This window comes from Schistocerca americana, chromosome 3 (assembly GCF_021461395.2).
Source record: "Schistocerca americana isolate TAMUIC-IGC-003095 chromosome 3, iqSchAmer2.1, whole genome shotgun sequence".
Lineage (NCBI taxonomy): Eukaryota > Metazoa > Arthropoda > Insecta > Orthoptera > Acrididae > Schistocerca > Schistocerca americana.
Window position 1 is genome coordinate 755,141,689 of NC_060121.1, and position 23,032 is coordinate 755,164,720.

Genomic DNA, 23,032 nt, shown 5'->3' on the forward strand with positions numbered 1-23,032 from the left:
GGTCACTGCAGCGACCGTCCACAGCATTGCATGAGTAATGCCGTACCCTGTAGCTGTGCAGAAATATATTAGTAATCGTGCTCCCACAATTGTGTCCAGAAGTTCGAAACGTGACAGTGTTATCCTTTTGACAGGTGTAAGTCTGTTCTTGCAACAGGCTAAGTGAAACATTGTGTTGCCGTGTAAAAAACAGCCGGCCGCGGTGGCCGAGCGGCTCTAGGCGCTCAGTCCGGAACCGCGCTACTGCTACGGTCGCAGGTTCGAATCCTGCCTCGGGCATGGATGTGTGTGATGTCCTTAGGTTAGTTAGGTTTAAGTAGTTCTAAGTTCTAGGGGACTGATGACCATAGATGTTAAGTCCCATAGTGCTCAGAGCCATTTGAACCATTTTTTTGTAAAAAACAGCGGATGTACAGAGCTATGCCATACGCTCGTTCCGAAGCATCACAAAACACGTGAATCTGAACGTCACGATACATGGTAGTTGATAATCATTTTTGGATAGTAATGCAAGACAATGGAGATAAATTGGATACCCTAGTATTCCAATGTGTTGCCAGATTATTGAGTAACAACTCATTCCAGTCAATTCCCCTACACCAGGTTTCTTGGAATAGTAGCTTTTCCGTGACTGACACAGGAGTGAATAATCCTAGTGGATATAAAAATTTGGCTACAGTTCCTTTTAGTGGTAGGTTCATCAGATAATTTTTCTGTGACACCATTCGTGTTAATGTAGAAGGCGTACGTTGGTGCCCGCCTAATACTTCAGTAGATGTAGTAATCTCTGGTCCTTTGGTTCTCCAAGTCCTGTAACTGATCTAAAATAGTGCCCCATTTCGCTAATTGAAAGTTCATTAGTTTCATAAGGGTCGTTAGTTCGTAATACATTGTAGTCGTCTGCGCCAAACGCGAAGTCGTCCATAGAAACATTGTTGGCTAGTATCTATGCGGCGACGGGAAATGCGGTCTCATGTCTAGGAGCGTTTTCTTTCAGCACTGCCGAAAGCAGGAATGGGCTCCTTGTCAGGCCGAACGGAAGTCTAGTGAAACGGCAAGTCGTTCCTTCGTTTGTCGTATGGTATTTTCCGTGACTGTCTTCAAAAACTTTTTGCCGTAGAAACCTTGTCAAGTCCCTGTCGTCTTCGTGTGAGATAAATTGCAGAAATACTTCCGTAATATCGCTAATAATAGCCACGGGATGTATTTGGAACCGCATCAGAACAGCAAGTGTTTCTGGTAGAAGATTTGGTCCCGTCTCTAAAGTGTTGTTGTGAGAGGGTGCCTTGGTCTCATGAGAAGACGCATCAAAAACGATCCTCCATTTTATTTTACTAAGTTTCTCCTTTAACTGCATGATCTGGAAAGTAAAACATGGTGTTACCTGGGTCTTCAGGAGGAGCGAGTTCAGTATGGTTCTTTACAATATACTCCAACATTGGATGGTGGTAAGTGTCCTTTAAGGAATCGTTGCTAAGAAGTCTTTTACGTAAACTCCGAAACCTACTTTGTGCGTTCAGTCGCTTAATAGAATATAAAATAATATTTTGTTTCTTAGGAAGACGAACGCCTGTTCGATGATTTTGCACAAGGTAAGATGCCTGAAATTCTTGAAGGAAGGCAGAATCTTATATTAGTCTTCACAGCATCACAGTGCGCAGTTACGCCAATACTATCTAGATCCCAGAATCGTCTCAACTGGTTATCTATGGGCATTTAAGTCAAAAGAACAAAGTCAACAATAGCTAAATTAGCAGAGACAGCATATCTGCAGCCACTGAGGACCTAATCCAATATGGTGGGTAACAAAACAATCGATTTAGAAATACTGATATTTCTGGTCAAGTGAATACAGGGTTATAAATACAAAATCAGATAGGGGTAATGCAGGAGTACGTTTCATAATGAATAAAAAAAATAGGAGTGCGGGTAAGCTACTACAAACGGCATAGAGAACGCATTATTGTGGCCAAGATAGACACGAAGCCCACGCCTACCACAGTAGTACAAGTTAATATCCTAACTATCTCCGCAGATGATGAAGAGATTGAAGAAAAGTATGACGCGATAAAAGAAATTATTCGGATAGGTAAGGGAGAAGAAAGTTTAGTAGTCATGGGGGACTGGACTACTTTTGTAGGAAAAGGAAAAGAAGGAAAAGTAATAGGTGAATATGGATTGGGGGTAAGGAATGAAAGAGGAAGCCGCCTGGTAGAATATTGCACAGCATAACTTAATCATAGCTAACTCTTGGTTTAAGAATCATGAAAGAAGAATGTATACAGGGAAGAAATCTAGAGACATTGGAAGGTTTCAGATAGATTATGTAATGGTAAGACAGAGATTTAGGGTGGAGATAGAAGAGAACAGAAGCTTACCCTTTCTGGATATGCTGATCACAAGAAACATGGACGGCACACAGGGACACGCAGAATATAGAAAGAAAACACACACGGACCTCTGTCTTAAATGGTTCAAATGGCTCTGAGCACTATGGGACTTAACATCTATGGTCATCAGTCCCCTAGAACTTAGAACTACTTAAACCTAACTAACCTAAGGACAGCACACAACACCCAGCCATCACGAGGCAGAGAAAATCCCTGACCCCGCCGGGAATCGAACCCGGGAACCCGGGCGTGGGAAGCGAGAACGCTACCGCACGACCACGAGATGCGGGCCTCTGTCTTAACGCCAACAGCTGCCACCACCCTGGGCAACGCAATGCTGTACTCAACACCTTAGTGCACAGGGCCACGTCCATCTGCGATAAGGAAAGTTTGCCAGGAGAATTACAATACCTAAAGGACACCTTCAAGAAAAATGGATACAGTGAGACACAAATAAGGAGAGCTCTGAAGACCGACCACAAGAAGAGAGAAGAGAGACCGGATGAAGTCGAAGCAATGGGGCGTACATTCTTGCCATACGCGGGTCCTCCCACGTCCAAGATCGCGAGAATTCTCAAGAAACGTAAAGCGAAGACCGTTTTCCGCGCAGCAGGAAAAATCAAAGACCTTCTCGGTTCAACCAAGGATCCACTAGGTCTGACGGCAACAGGTGTGTACAAGATCGGATGCCAATGTGGGATGCAGTATATATAGGACAGACGCAGCGTTGCATCTCACAGCGCCACAGTGAACACATTGGGCATGTACGCTTTGGTCAGACCAACAAATCTGCTGTGGCGGAACATAGTATTGACGAGATGCACACCTTAGATTTCGAGAACACAAAGAAAATATGCAGTACAAACGAGTTTTGAGACTCAGTAATCAAAGAGTCCATATAAATACGGTTACACGACAACCTAATCAACCGCGACAGTGGCTACCATCTCAGCACAGCCTGGGAGCCTGCAATCGGTAAAATCAGAGAAGAACGTTCCGTTCCACCAAGGGCCGCGGACGGAACAGACAGAGACGGACGCCGGGACTCGAACCCCGCGCACGCGTCCCCCCCCCCCCCCTCCCCCCAGCACCACCAACACCACCACCAGCCGATCCAGGCGCATCGGGCGATTCCGCGGGCGCGTGATTGGCCGGCCGCTTCCGGGAAACCACCAATCCAGAGATTGCCCCAAAAAAAGAGGATGGAGGGGAACCAGTCTGCTATAACTGTAAGGACCCACACCCAGCCAGCTATGGCGGATGCTCCACCATCCTAAGAGCAATAGAAAAGCAGCAGGCTCACACAGCGCAGCAACAGCCACAGAAAGGTAGGAAGGGCAGGAGAAACGGTTGGAGGGGCCAACCCCAGCCAACCGAACAGAACAGGAAAGAGCGGATGTTGGGCGAGACTGTCGCTCCAACCCGCCGCCACACAAGTGTAGTTGACGGTCGCCAATATTCTCGCGTGTTGAGCCCACCCAACTACACTCCAGAACAAGCCAGTACCGATCCGACTGGCCCTCTCACCGTCGACAGGCACCAAACCACAAACCCGGAAGGACCTGCGCCCGCCAGCCAGCCACAGGTTGCAGAAGGCATGATAAGCGGACCACTGAACAAAGGGCAATCTTGCTACACCGCCGCCAGTGGCCAGCAAACATGCAGTAGCCAAACTCCCGCAAACCAAGGCGATATTGCGCTACTAGCCAGTTCTACGAACCAGCTCATGGGGGCAGTCACGACGACACTCTCCATGATGCAGCAGCTAACAGCGCAATTCGCCGAAATATCAGCCACAATGGCAAAAATGTCCTCGCAATTAGCTGCGAAAATTACCGAAACCCCCAACACCCCCCACCATGGATAGGCGCCTACATATCCAAGGGCTAACCATCTGCGTCTTCAACGCTGAAGGCATTCACAAACAGGTACAGGAATTTAAGCAATTCCTGAAAGACGAGGACATAGACGTGTGTTTGATGTCGGAGGCCCACCTCAAACCGGGGGTGAAAGCTTCGGCACCAAACTACGCAAGCTACCGCAAGGATTGGCAAACACACGGAGGCGGGATTGCAATCTACGTAAAACGAGGCATCCCCCACCATCAGTTAATTCCCCCCCGACACACAGTCAATAGAGGCGGTAGCCATAGAAATCCAAACTGCCACCGGCCCCCTCACGCTAGTGGCAGTCTATAAGCAACCAAGTGTCATCCTCCACGAACCCGACATAGCGGCACTAACCCAGCTACGAGGCAAGCTCCTAATTGGGGGAGACCTCAATGCAAAACACTCTGACTGGAACTCCAGGCGAACCAACAGAGCTGGCCGCCAGTTACAGAGACTCGCGCGCACCCACCAAATCAATGTGTGGGCTCCCGAAGAACCCACACACTTCCCTCGAAACGGAGCACGCCCAGACGTTATAGACATAGCTATAACGAAAAGGATTATGGGCTTTGTGGCCGCGAGTTCGCTGAACAAAATGTCATCCGACCACAATCCCGTACTGTTTGAAATAGACGTGGGCGAATGGCTTCCGATCCAAAACGGACACCCATCGTTCAAACGAACGAACTGGGAACAGTTCCGAGACAGACTAACGGAAGACATCGCCCACACCCCGCCTCCGAACAGGGACAACACAGAACAGGCCCTCAAACACCTGACTCGAACGATCCTGCAAGCAGCGGAAGCGGCCACCCCGAGGCCCCCCGAAAGTGCACCCAAAAGTAGGCAACTCCCCCCGCACCTGCTTGCGCAAATACGACACAAAAATAGGATCGCAAGAGAATGGAAAATGACCCGAAATCCAGGTACTAGGAGACTACTAAATAGATTGCAACGAGAGCTGAGAGCAGCGCTCGATGAGTACAGAAATAACGAATGGTCTGCTCGTCTGTCCGCCCTTAAGGTTGAAACGCGTACGTATTCAGTACCAGCGATGGCGAGGCATGACAGAATCTCTGACCAGAGAGTTGTTTATCGTTGCTAGTCTGCGCTTGACCGCGCGAGAGCAGTTAGTTGCGAGTAAGTTGTTGTACGTAGCAAGTCGCGAGAGCATGTAGTTCAGTTGCGAGTTAGCAGTTGTGAGACAGTAGTCGTGTGTGAGGAGTCGGCGGGCGTCGACATGGGTCTCTGGTCAAGGTTCGGGACGAGGTATATTGTTAAATAAGGTAATGAAGCAGCATTGCGCACATCTGATAATGTAATGTATGTTAATTGTAATTCATTTGTTCAAGAAATGCCCCAATAATAATTTTGTTTTCAAAGTAATATTTTTAAGAAAAGAATCATTCCAATTGAAACAATGTTTCCTATGCTTTTCATCCCAGAATCAATTTATCAGATTAGTTATTGCACAGGGCCTAAGGTCAGCGATGCTGCCCTATTATTGTGGGTTTAATGATTAATGTTCATTTCTCAATTTTTTGTGTCGAGTTTACATTGGGCGATTATTTTTCAATATTCTTGTAGCGAAGGTACAGTTGCTATTATTTCAATTTAACGATGTTTTGTGGGAGCTCAACAACATTTGCCTCTATTCCCATTAACAGTTAATTATTGTCATTTCAAATATTTACGGGGAGGTTACACTTAGCACGATCTCAATTCACATTTAAATATACTCATTTTAAATTTTTGTGGGAAGATTACACTTGGCGACATCCGGACCAGGATCGTATTTCTTTGAGAATCTTCTGAAAAGTAGTCAGATATCTGCTCTTATTTACTTAATATAATTAGCATTTGGCGCAACGCTTTTACTAATTTTATGACTTTCTTTCCTCAGATCATCGGCAATTCGTTGCTCTCTGTTGTATTTGTGTTTGTTGCTTTTTGCATTGTGCTTATTTCATTTGTGAATAATTGTGACTATTGTAAAAATGCCGCGAAAGACTGTGAATAGTGCATCGCGAAGTATAATGAATGAAATTACCGACTTAAACAACTTCACTGATAGTACTTGTGACACGCAGTGTAATGATGACAATCCTGCGTTCACTGACAATCAGTGCGTTCCAATCACTAATGATGATTTTTATCTTAGTGATGAACAAACGAACTCAATTGTGTCCTCTGTTAATTTGACGACAATTGATGACGCGGGGCGCTCTATTGTAATGAGCGCTGCCCAGCTTAACACACCCGGTTTGGAAAATTCAAGTAACGTACAGACAAATTTTTCTAATGAAAATGGACAGTGTACTGAAAGTACGACGGATTCATTTAACTCCGAAATAGTGACTGACAGTGTACATTCGACTGGCAAACCCTTTTGTAAATCTCAGAATAACCAAATGGTTACAGAAAGCGAGACAATTCCAGATCCACCATTAAACAGCACAGAGAATATAAATGCTAATTTTGTGTCGGATCCAATCATGGCATTGTTGCTACGAATTAATGAACGTATTGGAAAACTAGATAACAATTCCAAACAACAGAATGAAAAACTGGACAATAATAATGAAGATCTCAAACAACTTAGTGAGCAGAACAAACAGTTTAATGAAAAATTAGACAACAATTCCAGACAGCTTAGCGAGCAGATTACAGCCGTTGCCGCGCAGTGTCATGATACTAAGGAACAGTTACGCGAGGAAATTAAGGCTTGTTCAAGAAAAAGTAGCGAAGAAATTAGATCTGTTGCTCAAGAATTATGGGAAATGCAAACAGCTGCAACAGAATCACTCAGAGACGAAATTAGTACAGTCGCTAAACAATGCTCTGAAAAAGCAACACAATTACGCGACGAGTTTAAATTAATGACAGCAGAACTTTCGCGCACAATGGATGCAAAGATAGACGCGAAATTCGACCAACAGAACACTCAGATTGACGAACGTTTTAATCACCACAGTGATACGCGTTTCCGCAAATTTATACAGGATCAAAATAAAGTAAAACGTCAAGTAATGGAAACAATCACAGCACAGAGACAAGAAGATAAACGTAAAATGTTTGCGAAGGCAAAAACATACGTAGACAACAATATTGCTACAGTATCGGACAAAATTAATACCACCGAACAGTTGAACACCGAATTACGTGATGAAATTTCTGATCTTAAATCAAAAACAGATATACACACAGTAAATATTCAAACAGTGACCGACAGACTCGAACAATTAGAACTAACACAGGATTCCGATGACATCAAAGCTGACGTTAAAAAACTGAACGAAACCACACGTAAAATACAAAAACAGATTAATGCCTCTGACACTAAAACCGATGATCAGGTAAAAATACTGACTGAAAAATATGATGAATTGGCCAGTCGTATTGATGTTATCGAAAGTAATAATGACAATAAATCAGACGATACTGCACCGATTTCGTTTAACCAAACACCTGAATTACAAAATCTACAACAGACTATCAATGAGATCTATTCGTCTAATAACACATTGCGTAGAAAGTTGTCAAGTTTACAGCAAGAAGTAACAGAGATGAAAAATATTTCAGTTAATAACACATCACAGCAGACGCCACTTTGCGAACATTTGTCAGACTCATGCAGCGCGTATAATTTGGGTAATCTACAGAGACTACGCGACGTAAAATCTGAAAAGCTACGCAACTTAAAATCTGAAATGACACAGACAAACAGATTCTCACACAATCGTGAACATGCTCACACATTCAGTGATAAGAACGTTGATTATAAGCAATTTGTATGTGTAAAAAAATCTAAGGAATTTAATAATGACAGAGCACAGATACACGATTTGAACTGGATACGTCGATTTATTTTTGTACTTTCACCGGCTTGGTCTGTAACGCAGAAACTAGCTTTGAACTGGATACGACAATTTGCTCTTGAATTTTTACCAACATTTCTTGTAGTGCAGAAACTACAATTAGCATGGATACAGCAACTTGTTTTTGAATTTTCACCGCGTTTGCCTGTAACGCAAAAGCTGAAATTTATTAGCAGCGCGTAATAGACCTCAGGGGATTCATTACGCTTTAATGAATATGTGCCGTAGCGTGAATAGGGCCCCGAGCTGTAGTAGTGCTGTTTCATCTTTAGTTTTCTGCACTGCTGCCTTTTCTTCTACTATCCTTTATATCTATCAAAACAGCTCTTTAACTATTGCTCTACCTAGAATTAAGAAGAATGAGTAAAGAAAACCCGATATGACAAGTTTTTACCGAAAGTGACAATTCTTCATTAGACGCTCCAGAAATGACAACTACGAGAACTTTAATGTCAGAGAAAATTTTAATCATCAGTATGTACAAAATTTTCAGCAGTCGCAACCACATTTTGGTAACAATAGATGTTTTTCACCACAACAGCATGAAAGTCAGCCGCTTAGCATACGTAACCAACAATGCAGTCTACAAGGTCAACCAAACTTAAATGTTTCGCCGCGTGCACGTATAGTCTCAGCTACAACAAATAGTAACGCACAGCAGCAAAGAAATAACTACGTATAGAAAACACAGTATTTCAATTCCTATCGCAAATGCGCCGTATAAAAGTGACTATCATGACAAACGTAAAAATAATGAGCACAATTTTCAGCGTGTCGATCTTTTCAGCAGCAAGAACGTCAGCAACAACATGTTATCATGAATGAACCAGACAATAGGTATCATCTATAGCGTAATACGTCAGGAAGAAATAACCGAACAGTTCAAATAGTCGAAATGCCACAGAATCCTCCTGAAAATAATAACACGTCAGATGGAATTTGATTAAATACAGTACAGGTTGTATATTCCAGTAACGCAAGCAATAATTTTGACACGCAGAATCTTGTTCACGAGAAATGTTATTTGAAATAAGCCTTGTTGAATACACCACTTTTATCGCACCCAGACCTTACCAGAAATTTTTCCATTGCCACCGATAGTTCTAACACCGCTTTAGGCGTACATATTTTTCAGGAAATTGAAGAAGATGGCTCTACAGCAATCAAAAACATCGCATTTGCAAGTCGCATTCTGTCACCTGCTGAACGAAATTATTCTGTTACAGAACTGGAAACATTATGTGTTGTTTGGGCTTTTACGAGATTCGGGCATTTTCTTTATGGCAGACATACCACCGTTTACACAGATCACAGAGCTATACAATTTTTACTTTCGGCTAGGTTTACACACGACAGGTTAAGCAAGTGGAAACTTTATTTACAGGAATTTACTTTCACAATTGTTCACATTCCCGGCACACAAAATATTATAGCAGACGCACTATCTCGTTCTCTCAGCAACAATCAGCGTGACATCGCAACCAACTTCTGCAAAGCAAATTTCAGCGTTATGTACATTCAACAAGTTGCATTTGAAAATTTTATTTCGTCGTCATTACAGGACATAGCAAAAGAGCAAAATACAGAGAACGTGTGGAATGAAATTAAACACCTTTGGCAAGATAAGAATGATGTTACGATTAGAAACCATTACACTGTACGCAATGACATTCTGTTTCGCCGCTCTCATCCTGACAGCAACAATTGGTTATTATGCATTCCTGACGAACTGGTTAACAAATTAATATGATATACTCATTTAAGTTATGCACATTACGGAGCCAGAAAATGTTTTCTGATACTGAGACAGAACTGTTATTTTACCAACATGGAGAAACGTATACGACGAGTTTTAGCGTCATGTAAAATTTGCCAGAAAGCTAAATCAGACACAACTTCACATATTCCTCCATTATATCCCATTGTACCTGTTAAATTGAGACATATGGCCGCTGTAGACATTTTTGGTCCAATTCCGAGAACTAATAGAGGTTTTAGCTACATCTTTGTCGCTGTTGAGCTCACTTCAAAATTTGTTACTTTCACTCCGTTACTCAAAGCTACTGCTAAAACCGTTTCGAAAGCATTTGTAAAGCATTTTCTATTTCATGTAGGGCATGTGTTGAAAGTAATTTCTGACAATGGATCACAATTTCGTTCTGCTATATGGACACGTATGTTACGAACTAGAAACATTTCTCCGATCTATATATCCAAGTACCATGCTTCTTCGAACCCTTGTGAACGATTAATGAAAGAAATTGGTAAACTGTGTAGGATATACTGCCACAAAAGACATATTGATTGGGACACACACATATTCTCATTCCAAGATGTAATTAATTCCATACCAAATGAATCCACTGTGCTCTCTCCGTCTGTTATACTGAAAAATGTTGAACCACCTAACAAAATTACAGAATTAGTAAACTTTCCTACATCTCGTCGACTACGACACCATGAAATAATCGACATTGCGCTGAACAACATCAAACGTGCCGCAGAGCGCCGGAGAAGACAGCAAAAACAGGTTTGTATACGCCGTGACTTTCACATTGGACAGAAGATATTACACACTATTTATCCAGCAGAATAAACGGTAAGTGCTGTAAATTTGAACTTCTATACGCAGGTCCATATCGGATTCGCAGCATTCCTCACCCCAATGTTGCACACGTCGAAACTCTGAGAACCAGAAAAAGTAAAGGCAACCACCATGTCTCCAATATTAAACCCTTTATTGAATGAAGACACTTTATGATTCAACATACTATGTGATGCCATTTACTAATTTTTATGATCACGTGACTAATTACTGATGATTATCGTATTTTTTCTTGGCAAGTGCCCGGCAAGGTAAGGTTAGCAGGTCGCTCTTCTTGTCGTTACACATCAGACCGTGCATATTTTTCCAGATGAATTTACACATTTATGACTATTTCTGCAATTATTTATGTGACTACTTATTGATGATTATCGTATTTTTCTTGGCAAGTGCCCGGCAAGGTAAGGTTAGCAGGTCGCTCTTCTTGTCGTTACATATCAGACTGTGCACATATTTTCCAGATAAACTTACGTATCTTATGAATAATTATGCAATTTTATCTAGTGACATATTAATTTTATTAAATTCTCTCTCCATTAAAGTCTTTAATTCTCGCCTCTACTAACTACACAACATACAAGGTGAACTCAAAGAAGGTCACATTTCTTGTCATCATTTTTTTAAGTATGTACGATTGTTTTCATATTTTGTTTATATGCACTGTGAAATAATTAAGATATAACACACACCAGTTGACTTTGACATTTTTGCCCTATGATATCTCAACATCGTGACTGTTTTACATTTTTTGCTGCTGCGTTGTGATATTCTGCGTACATTTTTGCATTTGAACACTGTCTATTTTTTTTCATATTACGTTTTCTGTCGTGGTATGCTGTATGCTTAATTATGTTATCATAAACCAGTCATTATTTAGTGAGTATATGATGTAAATGCAAGACATTAATCTTTGTTCATCAATTTCAGAAAGAAATGATGCGTAAAAGAAATAAATTAAACAGGAATGGGAATTTCACCTTCGGAATGAACGAAAGAAGATGCAAACCTCGTGATGAAGAGTAAATGGATCATGATTAACAAGCATTAACAAGAATATACTATACACATCGTAGAATAGCAGTCTTAACTAATTTTTTCTTTCAGAATACAAGGCGATTGATGCAGGCTGTCAGACAGAACTACACATCTTAGTTTTAGTGATGGAATATGCTAGAGATAAGGAATAGTTATGTAATGAGTAATGAAATGATTTTTTTTTGCAGATGATAATGAATGCTGATGAATAATGATGAAGAATATGCTACTATGGATAATGAAGTTTTTCTTTACAGGTGATGATAATAATGGAGTTATGATAATGAAGTGATGGATAATGAAGTTTTTCTTTACAGATGAGGATATTGTTGAAGTTATGTATTTATGCTATGTAGTTATTTAAGTATTTGTTGCAGTTTGCTTTGACAGCAGGTGTTATATTGCATAGTATAATGACGGAAGGTTTTGGAAAGAACAGCTATGGAACACATTTTTATACACATTTCACTACCTGTTAATTCGAAGTTCACTACTTTTCAGCATAAAATGCATTTCTTCTTTCAGCTTAATAATCCATTTTTTGTACCTTTTTTGCAGGAGAAATTATTTATGAAATTAATGTGCTCTAAGCAGTTGTTCATTAAATCTATGTCATTTATGAATGTGATTACATATACTCTACTTGTTTCATAATCTTGCAACAGCGGACTCATGACGAATGACGTTACACATTTTCATTTACAGCAACAACCCAGAAACAAATTTTTTTCTTGCTTTCCTCTATAATTACCCAAAGCAATGCATTGCTAACAAAAAAATGTATTACCAGTCCCAAATAATGATACCAGTTTAAGAGAGTTCTGAGTAATGCTGATCAGCGATGAATAATATGTCACTTGAATAATGAATGCTACTGATTACTGTATTGAAATGACCAATGCTTAATAATACTTTGTAACAAGGAAATGAATGCTACTGATTATGCTTTGTAACTGGGAAAAGAATGCTACTGATTACTGTATTGAGATGATTACTGTATTTAAATGACCAATGATTAATTAATAATGCTTTTTAACAAGGAAATGAATGCTACTGATTATGCTTGTTAACTGGGAAAAGAATTCTACTGATTACTGTATTGAGATGATTACTGTATTTAAATGACCAATGATTAATAATGCTTTGTAACTAGGAAATGAATGCTACTAATTATGCTTTGTAACTAGGAAATGAATGCTACTGATTATGATTTGTAACTGGGAAATGAACGCTACTGATTACGGTATTGAAATGACCAATGACAATGTTGTCTGTAAATCAATTAATGAACATTTTTCTGTAATACTACATACATGGTACAGAAATGTTCAATAACTGGGCTGGGAATGCCGCAGACTACTAATGTAATTCCCAATGAAGACTAGTATGTGACTTGATGTCCTTCACTTTCTAACCTAACTACCCTGAATTACTGTGATATCCATTTGTCCTGTATATCCTCTTGATCATGGAGCACTATTTGGTTTTTGCACTAATTCTACGTTGGTGTGCCTTGTAAGAGCGTGGTGTTGACACGAAACGCTGTCCACCACCGTGAGTGATGGAGACGTTATTATGGTCACACTGTTTGGTGTACCTGATGTACTGCCAAAATGATAACATGGAATATTACTACGACATTTCAGTGTCTTGGCTACGCTGATAAACACTTCTGGGAAAAGAACTTCAGATTGTCTCACTTGGTGTTGTACTTCTGTGGAAAGATATGGACTTTCAGTGCAGCTGCGTGCAACCTAAAGTGCTACAACCATGATGCAATCCTTCCCTTTCCTATCCTAATTCTTGTAACATAGTGAAAATCATTTTTGCTAACATGATTTGTATTCATGGCCTATACATTTTTTTTTCGAACTACAGTGCGAGTGCACTTTTGTTATTTTCTAACATGATTACTACTCATTGTATATACATTTTCGATTTGCTGATATATTCTGAACTATAGTGCGTGTGCACTTTGTCATTTTTCTAACATGATTTCTACTCATTGTATGTACATTTTTTGCACTACAGTACATGTGCACTTATGTAATTTGTCAATCTGATTTGTAATCATTGTGTTTATTTGTTGTGAAAACGCTAAAGAGTTTTTCAGTGCGTGTGCACTTTTGTCATTTATCAATATGATTTGTATATACATTTTTCTGACTTGCTAATATGTTCTGTACTCATTGTATATATTTTTTGTCATTGTCTGAAATGTTTTGTACTCGGTGCATGTGCACCACATTTAATTCATGTTCTACATCTGAATATTCTGTGATTGTAAAAGTTAATTAGTTAAGAAAAAATTTGTTGCTCATGGCAAGTCCAAATGACTCACCATCGCTGCCAAATTTTTGCACCCCCCCCCCCCCCACCCCCCAGTGGAGGGTTATGAAACGCGTACGTATTCAGTACCAGTGATGGCGAGGCATGACAGAATCTCTGACCTGACCAGAGAGTTGTTTATCGTTGCTAGTCTGCGCTTGACCGCGCGAGAGCAGTTAGTTGCGAGTAAGTTGTTGTACGTAGCAAGTCGCGAGAGCATGTAGTTCAGTTGCGAGTTAGCAGTTGTGAGACAGTAGTCGTGTGTGAGGAGTCGGCGGGCGTCGACATGGGTCTCTGGTCAAGGTTCGGGACGAGGTATATTGTTAAATAAGGTAATGAAGCAGCATTGCGCACATCTGATAATGTAATGTATGTTAATTGTAATTCATTTGTTCAAGAAATGCCCCAATAATAATTTTGTTTTCAAAGCAATATTTTTAAGAAAAGAATCATTCCAATTGAAACAATGTTTCCTATGCTTTTCATCCCAGAATCAATTTATCAGATTAGTTATTGCACAGGGCCTAAGGTCAGCGATGCTGCCCTATTATTGTGGGTTTAATGATTAATGTTCATTTCTCAATTTTTGTGTCGAGTTTACATTGGGCGATTATTTTTCAATATTTTTGTAGCGAAGGTACAGTTGCTATTATTTCAGTTTAACGATGTTTTGTGGGAGCTCAACAACATTTGCCTCTATTCCCATTAACAGTTAATTATTGTCATTTCAAATATTTACGGGGAGGTTACACTTAGCACGATGTCCAATTCACATTTAAAATATTTTCCTTTTAAATTTTTGTGGGGAGGTTACAAGGTGGAGGACAACAGCTTGTGGCAGGCAACTAAACAATTTACTAAAAGACGCGCAAAAATGCCGCCTCTGCACGGCGAGCGCGGCCTCGAGTTTAGCGCTGCTGACAAGGCAAACGCACTCGCAGACGTCTTTGAAAGACAATTCCAATCGGCAGAGGCACAGGATAGGGCCCACGAAGCCGTCGTCAGAAGACGAACTCAGGGTCTTCCTCGCAGCAGAAGACGATGAAGTTGACTCACTGCCACCCTTCTCAGTAGAAGACGTAGTAGGCGCCATAAAAGCATTACCCACAAAAAAAGCGCCTGGCCACGACGTGCTCACAAATGAAGTACACTCCTGGAAATGGAAAAAAGAACACAATGACACCGGTGTGTCAGACCCACCATACTTGCTCCAGACACTGCGAGAGGGCTGTACAAGCAATGATCACACGCACGGCACAGCGGACACACCAGGAACCGCGGTGTTGGCCGTCGAATGGCGCTAGCTGCGCAGCATTTGTGCACCGCCGCCGTCAGTGTCAGCCAGTTTGCCGTGGCATACGGAGCTCCATCGCAGTCTTTAACACTGGTAGCATGCCGCGACAGCGTGGACGTGAACCGTATGTGCAGTTGACGGACTTTGAGCGAGGGCGTATAGTGGGCATGCGGGAGGCCGGGTGGACGTACCGCCGAATTGCTCAACACGTGGGGCGTGAGGTCTCCACAGTACATCGATGTTGTCGCCAGTGGTCGGCGGAAGGTGCACGTGCCTGTCGACCTGGGACCGGACCGCAGCGACGCACGGATGCACGCCAAGACCGTAGGATCCTACGCAGTGCCATAGGGGACCGCACCGCCACTTCCCAGCAAATTAGGGACACTGTTGCTCCTGGGGTATCGGCAAGGACCATTCGCAACCGTCTCCATGAAGCTGGGCTACGGTCCCGCACACCATTAGGCAGTCTTCCGCTCACGCCCCAACATCGTGCAGCCCGCCTCCAGTGGTGTCGCGACAGGCGTGAATGGAGGGACGAATGGAGACGTGTCGTCTTCAGCGATGAGAGTCGCTTCTGCCTTGGTGCCAATGATGGTCGTATGCGTGTTTGGCGCCGTGCAGGTGAGCGCCACAATCAGGACTGCATACGACCGAGGCACACAGGGCCAACATCCGGCATCATGGTGTGGGGAGCGATCTCCTACACTGGCCGTACACCACTGGTGATCGTCGAGGGGACCCTGAATAGTGCACGGTACATCCAAACCGTCATCGAACCCATCGTTCTACCATTCCTAGACCGGCAAGGGAACTTGCTGTTCCAACAGGACAATGCACGTCCGCATGTATCCAGTGCCACCCAACGTGCTCTAGAAGGTGTAAGTCAACTACCCTGGCCAGCAAGATCTCCGGATCTGTCCCCCATTGAGCATGTTTGGGACTGGATGAAGCGTCGTCTCATGCGGTCTGCACGTCCAGCACGAACGCTGGTCCAACTGAGGCGCCAGGTGGAAATGGCATGGCAAGCCGTTCCACAGGACTACTACATCCAGCATCTCTACGATCGTCTCCATGGGAGAATAGCAGCCTGCATTGCTGCGAAAGGTGGATATACACTGTACTAGTGCCGACATTGTGCATGCTCTGTTGCCTGTGTCTATGTGCCTGTGGTTCTGTCAGTGCGATCATGTGATGTATCTGACCCCAGGAATGTGTCAATAAAGTTTCCCCTTCCTGGGACAATGAATTCACGGTGTTCTTATTTCAATTTCCAGGAGTGTATTATAGAACCTACCGCCTGTTGCAATCGAGCTCCTGACAGACATCTTTAACGAGATCACGCGATCGCGCAGATTTCCAAAGACTTGGAAACACGCGGAAGTAATCGCGATCACGAAACCTGGTAAGGACCCCCTTTTCCCGCAAAACTATAGGCCAATTAGTCTTCTCCCTACCCTGAGCAAGCTATATGAACGCCTTCTGTTGTTCCCTATTCAGCAGCACCTCACTAGGGAACAGATAATACCGAAAGAGCAGTTTGGCTTCCAAAGAAACCACTCTGTAACACAACAGCTGATGAGGGTAGTAGAGGCCGCTACCCTAACACACAGCTACAAAGGCTACTGTGGAATGGTTATGCTAGATGTAGCAAAAGACTTCGATACGGTCTGGCACATAGGTATACTGTATAAGCTATATACCCAAGGTTTCCCTGGGGCATTGGTCAAACTAATAAGAAGCTACCTCACAGGACGAACTTTTGTAGTCAAAATCGACAACAAATGTTCCTCCAAAAGGGGCATACGAGCGGGAGTACCCCAGGGATTGGTATTAGGGCCCACCCTGTACAACTGCTACACATCAGACACCCCCACAGCCCAACATGTTAAAAATGCACAGTTCGCGGACGACACCGCCTTCCTCTCTCTCAGTGGGAATCGCAATGTCGCAACCGCGCGCCTCCAGTGCATCTTAAACAAGACAGAAGCGTGGCCCAAAAAGTGGCGGATCACGCTCAATGCCGATAAGACCCAAGCGATAATGTTTACGAAAAAGCTAGGGAAAAGACCTCCCAGATACAGACCTCCCCCTGTGCTGACATTCCAAGGCAGGAATCTACCATGGAGGAACTCTGCGCAATACCTCGGGGTCACGCTAGATAAACGACTCACTTGGCAAACACACATAGCTAACCTGAGGAAAAAAGCAAGCACCAGGCTACAGGTTATATATCCAATACTAAACGCCAGTAGCGGCCTTTCCGGCGACCTAGGAATCAGGGTCTACTGCAGCCTGGTCAGGCCCATATTAGAATATGCGTGCCCAGTGTGGGGCTACGCAGCAAAATACCACCTGAAGAAGCTCCAAACCATACAAAACAGGGTACTTAAAAGAGCCATACACGTGGACACTCGGTTTCCTACAAACGACCTCCATGACATAACAGGTCTAAAACCACTAAGAGAGCGCTTCAAAGAACTCTCCATAGCATTCTACAGGCAGGCCCACCGCTCACAAAATGAGCTCATCAGCGGTCTAGGGCAATATGACCCACAACAGTTTAGGTGTAAAAGACCAAAAATACTTACACTAGACGACAATTAAAAACACGAAAACCCCATTTAAAAAAAACATATATATATATATATATATATATATATATATATATATATATATATATATATATACGCAATACCCTCCACAAAAACCGGCTCTCAAACATGAGGGCAAATATTAGTGAAAGCAGCAGATATCCCGACACTTCGCCTGAAGATGATGGAGAAACGTACAGACTGGGAGCGATACCAAGAAACTGTCGCCTCTGATATCGCTCGCGCTCCGCCACCTACTGCCGAAACAGTAGATCAAGCGCTACAAGACCTAACAGGCACCATCTTGCAGGCAGCGGAAGAAGCCACCCCTCCACAAAGGGATGGCCCACCGCCGCAAATACAACTCCCGGAACACTTGCTAGCTCAAATTCGACGTAAGAACAGAGTGACAAAAGAGTGGAAGATCACCAGAAATCAGGCCACCAGGAGGCTGCTCAATCGTCTCCAGAGAGAACTGAAGGTAGCGCTCAATGAGCACAGCAACCAGTAATGGCAAAATCGCCTCACAGCTCTCAAAATAGACGATCATACACTATGGCAAGCAACCAAACAGTTTACAAAAAGACGCGCTAGGATGCCGCCACTGCACAGCGAGTGAGGACTGGTCTACAGCCATGCTGGAAAGGCCAACGCCCTCGCCGACTCCTTCGAGAAGCAGTTCCAAGCGTCAGAACCCCAGGATGAAGAGGTAGTCAGTCGTCAACTGACTGTCTTCCTCAATGCCGAGGAGGACCCAGAGGACGAACCCATACTTTTTGCCCCCGAGGACGTGGCAAGAGTAATTAAGTCCCTCCCTACAAAAAAGGCGCCAGGGCACGACAGTGTCACTAATCAGTTAGTCAAAAATCTCCCACCCACAGCAATCACACACCTCGCGAACGTCCTCAACGAGATCACCCGATCCCGTGAGTTCCCAGCTTGCTGGAAACATGCGGAAGTGGTCGCGATACACAAACCAGGGAAAGACACTCTATTCCCGCAGCACAACAGGCCGATTAGCCTCTTGCCAACTCACAGCAAGATCTATGAGCGCCTCCTGCTAAAACCCATACAGGAACGTATTACCAGAGAGCAGCTCCTGCCGGATTTCCAATTTGGGTTTCGGCAGAACCACTCTGCCCCACAACAGGTCATGAGAGTGGTTGAAGCAGCCACAGAAGGCTTCAACCACAGAGGCTACTGCGGGATAGTGCTACTAGTTGTAGCCAAAGCCTTTCACTCAGTGTGGTACAGAGGACTACTCTACATGTTGTACACGCAAGGATTCCCCGGGAGCATAGTTAAGCTGATCAAAAGCTATCTCACGAATAGGACTTTCTCTGTCAAAGTAGAAACTGCCACCTCCACCAAAAGGCATATTCGTGCCGGGGTGCCACAGGGATCGGTCTTGGGGCCCGTTTTGTAAAGTCTGATACTGCGGACACTCCAACGGCCCCCCTGGTGCACACTGCACAGTACGCTGATGATACAGCCTTCTACACGAGAAACTCGAACAAGGACCTGGTCATCCGTAGGCTACAAAAGGTTTTAGATGACACAGAAACTTGGGCCCGTCGCTGGTGCATCACCATCAACTCTGAGAAGACACAGACAATGCTGATTACCTGCAAGCTCGGAAGGCGCGAACCTCCTCAACGTCCCCCCCTCCATCTTCACCTAAATGGAACCCTACTCCCCTGGCGCAGAACCGCCAAGTACCTTGGCGTAACCTTGGACTCTCGTCTCACGTGGAAACCCCACATAGACGAGGTCCACAAGAAGGTCTGCGCCAGAATGTCCATCCTATACCCTATTCTGAACTCAACCAGCTCCCTTCCATGTCCAGTAGCAGTAAACGTGTACCTGGCCCTGATCCAGCCAGTCATGGAATATGCATGTCCTGTCTGGAGATACGCGGCAAAGCAGCACCTGGACAAACTCCAGAGGCTGCAGAACCACGCCCTCAGGAGGGCATTGCATTTACCCCTTGGATTCCCCATAGATGACCTGCACGCCGCAGCTGAAATCCCACTCTTGAGAGAGCGCTTCCAAGATCTGGCAAGGGCTTTCTATGAAGGTTCTTCCAGATCAGTAAATGCTCTCATCCACTCCCTAGATCGGTATGACATGTCCCGCGATAAGCACAAGCGCCGTATGACGATCTTCGACGATTAAGTCGAAGAGAAAATCCCAACACCAAATCCCTAATCTTGTTCCTTCCCATTTAACACCAATCATCTCGCCTACCTCAGGCAAGTACCAGACACAGACAGAACAATCATCACAAAATCACAGACACCAAAAAACTATAGAAAAATCACGCACACACGTTCACAGGGGAGTAAAAGCCGAAAGGCTACAAACTCCCACCTCACACTTCCCCAAAGAGGGGAAAGTACAAGATGAGAGCAGCACGATATCCCGACACTTCGCCTGAAGATGATGGAGATGCATTCCATCGAAACGTTGCTACCAGACGACGATGCTACTCAGCTGACAGCCCATGAATACTTCATAAATGTAGAAACATGTATCACTAGGGTAAGATAGATACTGCCCACAGGAAAATTAAAGAGACCTTTGGAGAAAGGAGAACCACTTGTATGAATATCAAGATCTCAGATGGAAACCCAGATCCAAGCAAAGAGAGGAAAGCAGAAAGGTGGAAGGAGTATGTAGAGGGTCTATACAAGGGCGACGTACTTGAGGGCAATATTATGGAAATGGAAGAGGTTGTAGATGAATATGAAATGAGAGATATGATACTGCATGAAGAATTTGACAGAGCACTGAAAGACTTAAGTCGAAACAAGGCCCCGGGAGTAGACAACATTCCATTAGAACTACTGATAGCCTTGGGACAAAACTCTTCCATCTGTTGAGCAAGATGTATCAGATAGGTGAAACACCCTCAGACTTCAAGAAGAATATAATAATTCCAATCCCAAAGAAAGCAAGTGTTGACAGTTGTGAAAATTACCGAACTATCGGTTTAGTAAGTCACAGTTGCAAAATATAAACACGAATTTTTTACAGACGAATGAAAAAACTGGTAGAAGCCTACCTCGGGGAAGATCATTTTGGATTCCATAGAATTGCTGGAACACGCGAGGCAATACTGACCCTACGACTTATCTTAGAAATTAGGTAAAGAAGAGTCATACCTACGTTTCTAGCATTTGAAGAATTAGAGAAAGGCTTTGAAAATGTTGACTAGAATACTCGCTTTCAAATTCTGAAGGTAGCAGGGGTAAAATACAGGGATCGAAAAGCTATTTAAAATTTGTAGAGAAACCAGATGGCAGTTATAATAGTCGATGGGCATGAAAGGGAAGTAGTGGCTGAGAATGGAGTGAGACAGGATTATTGCTTATACTTGATGTTATTCAATCTGTATATTGAGTAAGCAGTAAAGGAAAGAAAAGGAAAATTTGGAGTAGGAATTAAAACCCATGGAGAAGAAATAAAAACTTTGAGGTTTGCCGATGACATTGCAATTATGTCACAGACAGCAAATGACCTGGAAGAGCAGCTGAACGCAATGCACAGTGTCTTGAAAGACGACCATCAACGAAAACAAAACGAGGATAAGGGAATCTAGTCGAATTAAATCAGGTGAAATCAGGGAATTAGATTAGGAAATGATACACTTAAAGTAGTGCATGAGTTTTGCTATTTGGGAAGCAAAATAACTGATTATGGTCTAAGTAGGTAGGATATAAAATGCAGACTGGCTGTGGCAAGGAAAGCGTTTCTGAAGAAGAGAAAGTTGTTAACATCGAGTATAGATTTAAGTGTCAGGAAATCCTTTCTGAGAGTATTTGTGTGGAGCTAGCCATGTATGGAAGTGAAACATGGACAATAACTAGTTTAGACAAGAAGAGTATAGAAGCTTTCAAAATGTCGTGCTACAGAAGAATGCTGACGATTAGATGGGTAAATCACGTAACTAATGGGGAGGTACTGATTAGAATTGGGGGGAAGAGGAATCTGTGGCATAACTTGACTAGATAAAGGGATCGATTGGTAGGACACGTCCTGAGGCATCAAGGGATCACCAATTTAGTATTGGAGGGAAGAGTGGAGTGTAAAAATCGTAGACCAAGAGATGACTACACTAAGCGGATTCAGAAGGATGTAGGTTGCAGTAGTTATTCGGAGAGAAAGAGGCTTGCACAGGATAGAGTAGCACTGAGAGCTACATCAAACCAGTCTCTGGACTGAAGACCACAACAACACAGCATGCTGTGAGGATCCTCTTTGCTTTCTTCGTATGTGTCAGAGATCATAGCAATACTATCAACTAAATACTTTGGTTCCCCTTCTAGGCAGACACGTAGAAATATGTGTTTACGAATGATGGATATCTTGATCAACGATTTCTGGAATTGTTCCCCATAAACGAGGCTGGCTCTTAACATTTTCAAAAAACGTCTTGTGGGCAATCCGATATTAGGTATTGTAACAACTGAAGTGACGGTCGTAGCAGGTTGTTTATCACTGATGGTAGTGTGAGCCATGGAATTCACAAGTTGCCCTCTCTATTTCCCGTGACATGCGTACAAGAGCGCTCTTGTCTGCGACTATTTATTCATCACATTTGAAAACATCAGCAGCGTAATCAGCGTCATAGAGAAGATCGTGTATTTTGTTATTTTGATCTATTAATGTACACAGTAGTTCGTGCATTCGATCTCTGGAATATACTATATTTTTTCCTTTCCTGAAGAGTTAGAGCGGAGGAGGGGCTGCCCCTAGAGAGAGGGGCGGCCCGCGGGATGGGGGGACGGCCCCTGGGGAGGGAGGGTTGACCCCCACTTGCCCATAGGTATGGGTGCCTTAGCACCTAACTATTTAACCATGAACACTACCAACCTATTTTTCTTTGATGTCACGTTCGACTTGCAATAAATGAGGCTATACTGTTCAACTAAAGTTTGGCGGTAATCGGAATTTAAATGTAATGGATGTAATTATCGATTGCTGATGCTGTTAATTCCGGATTATTATATGCCCAGACTT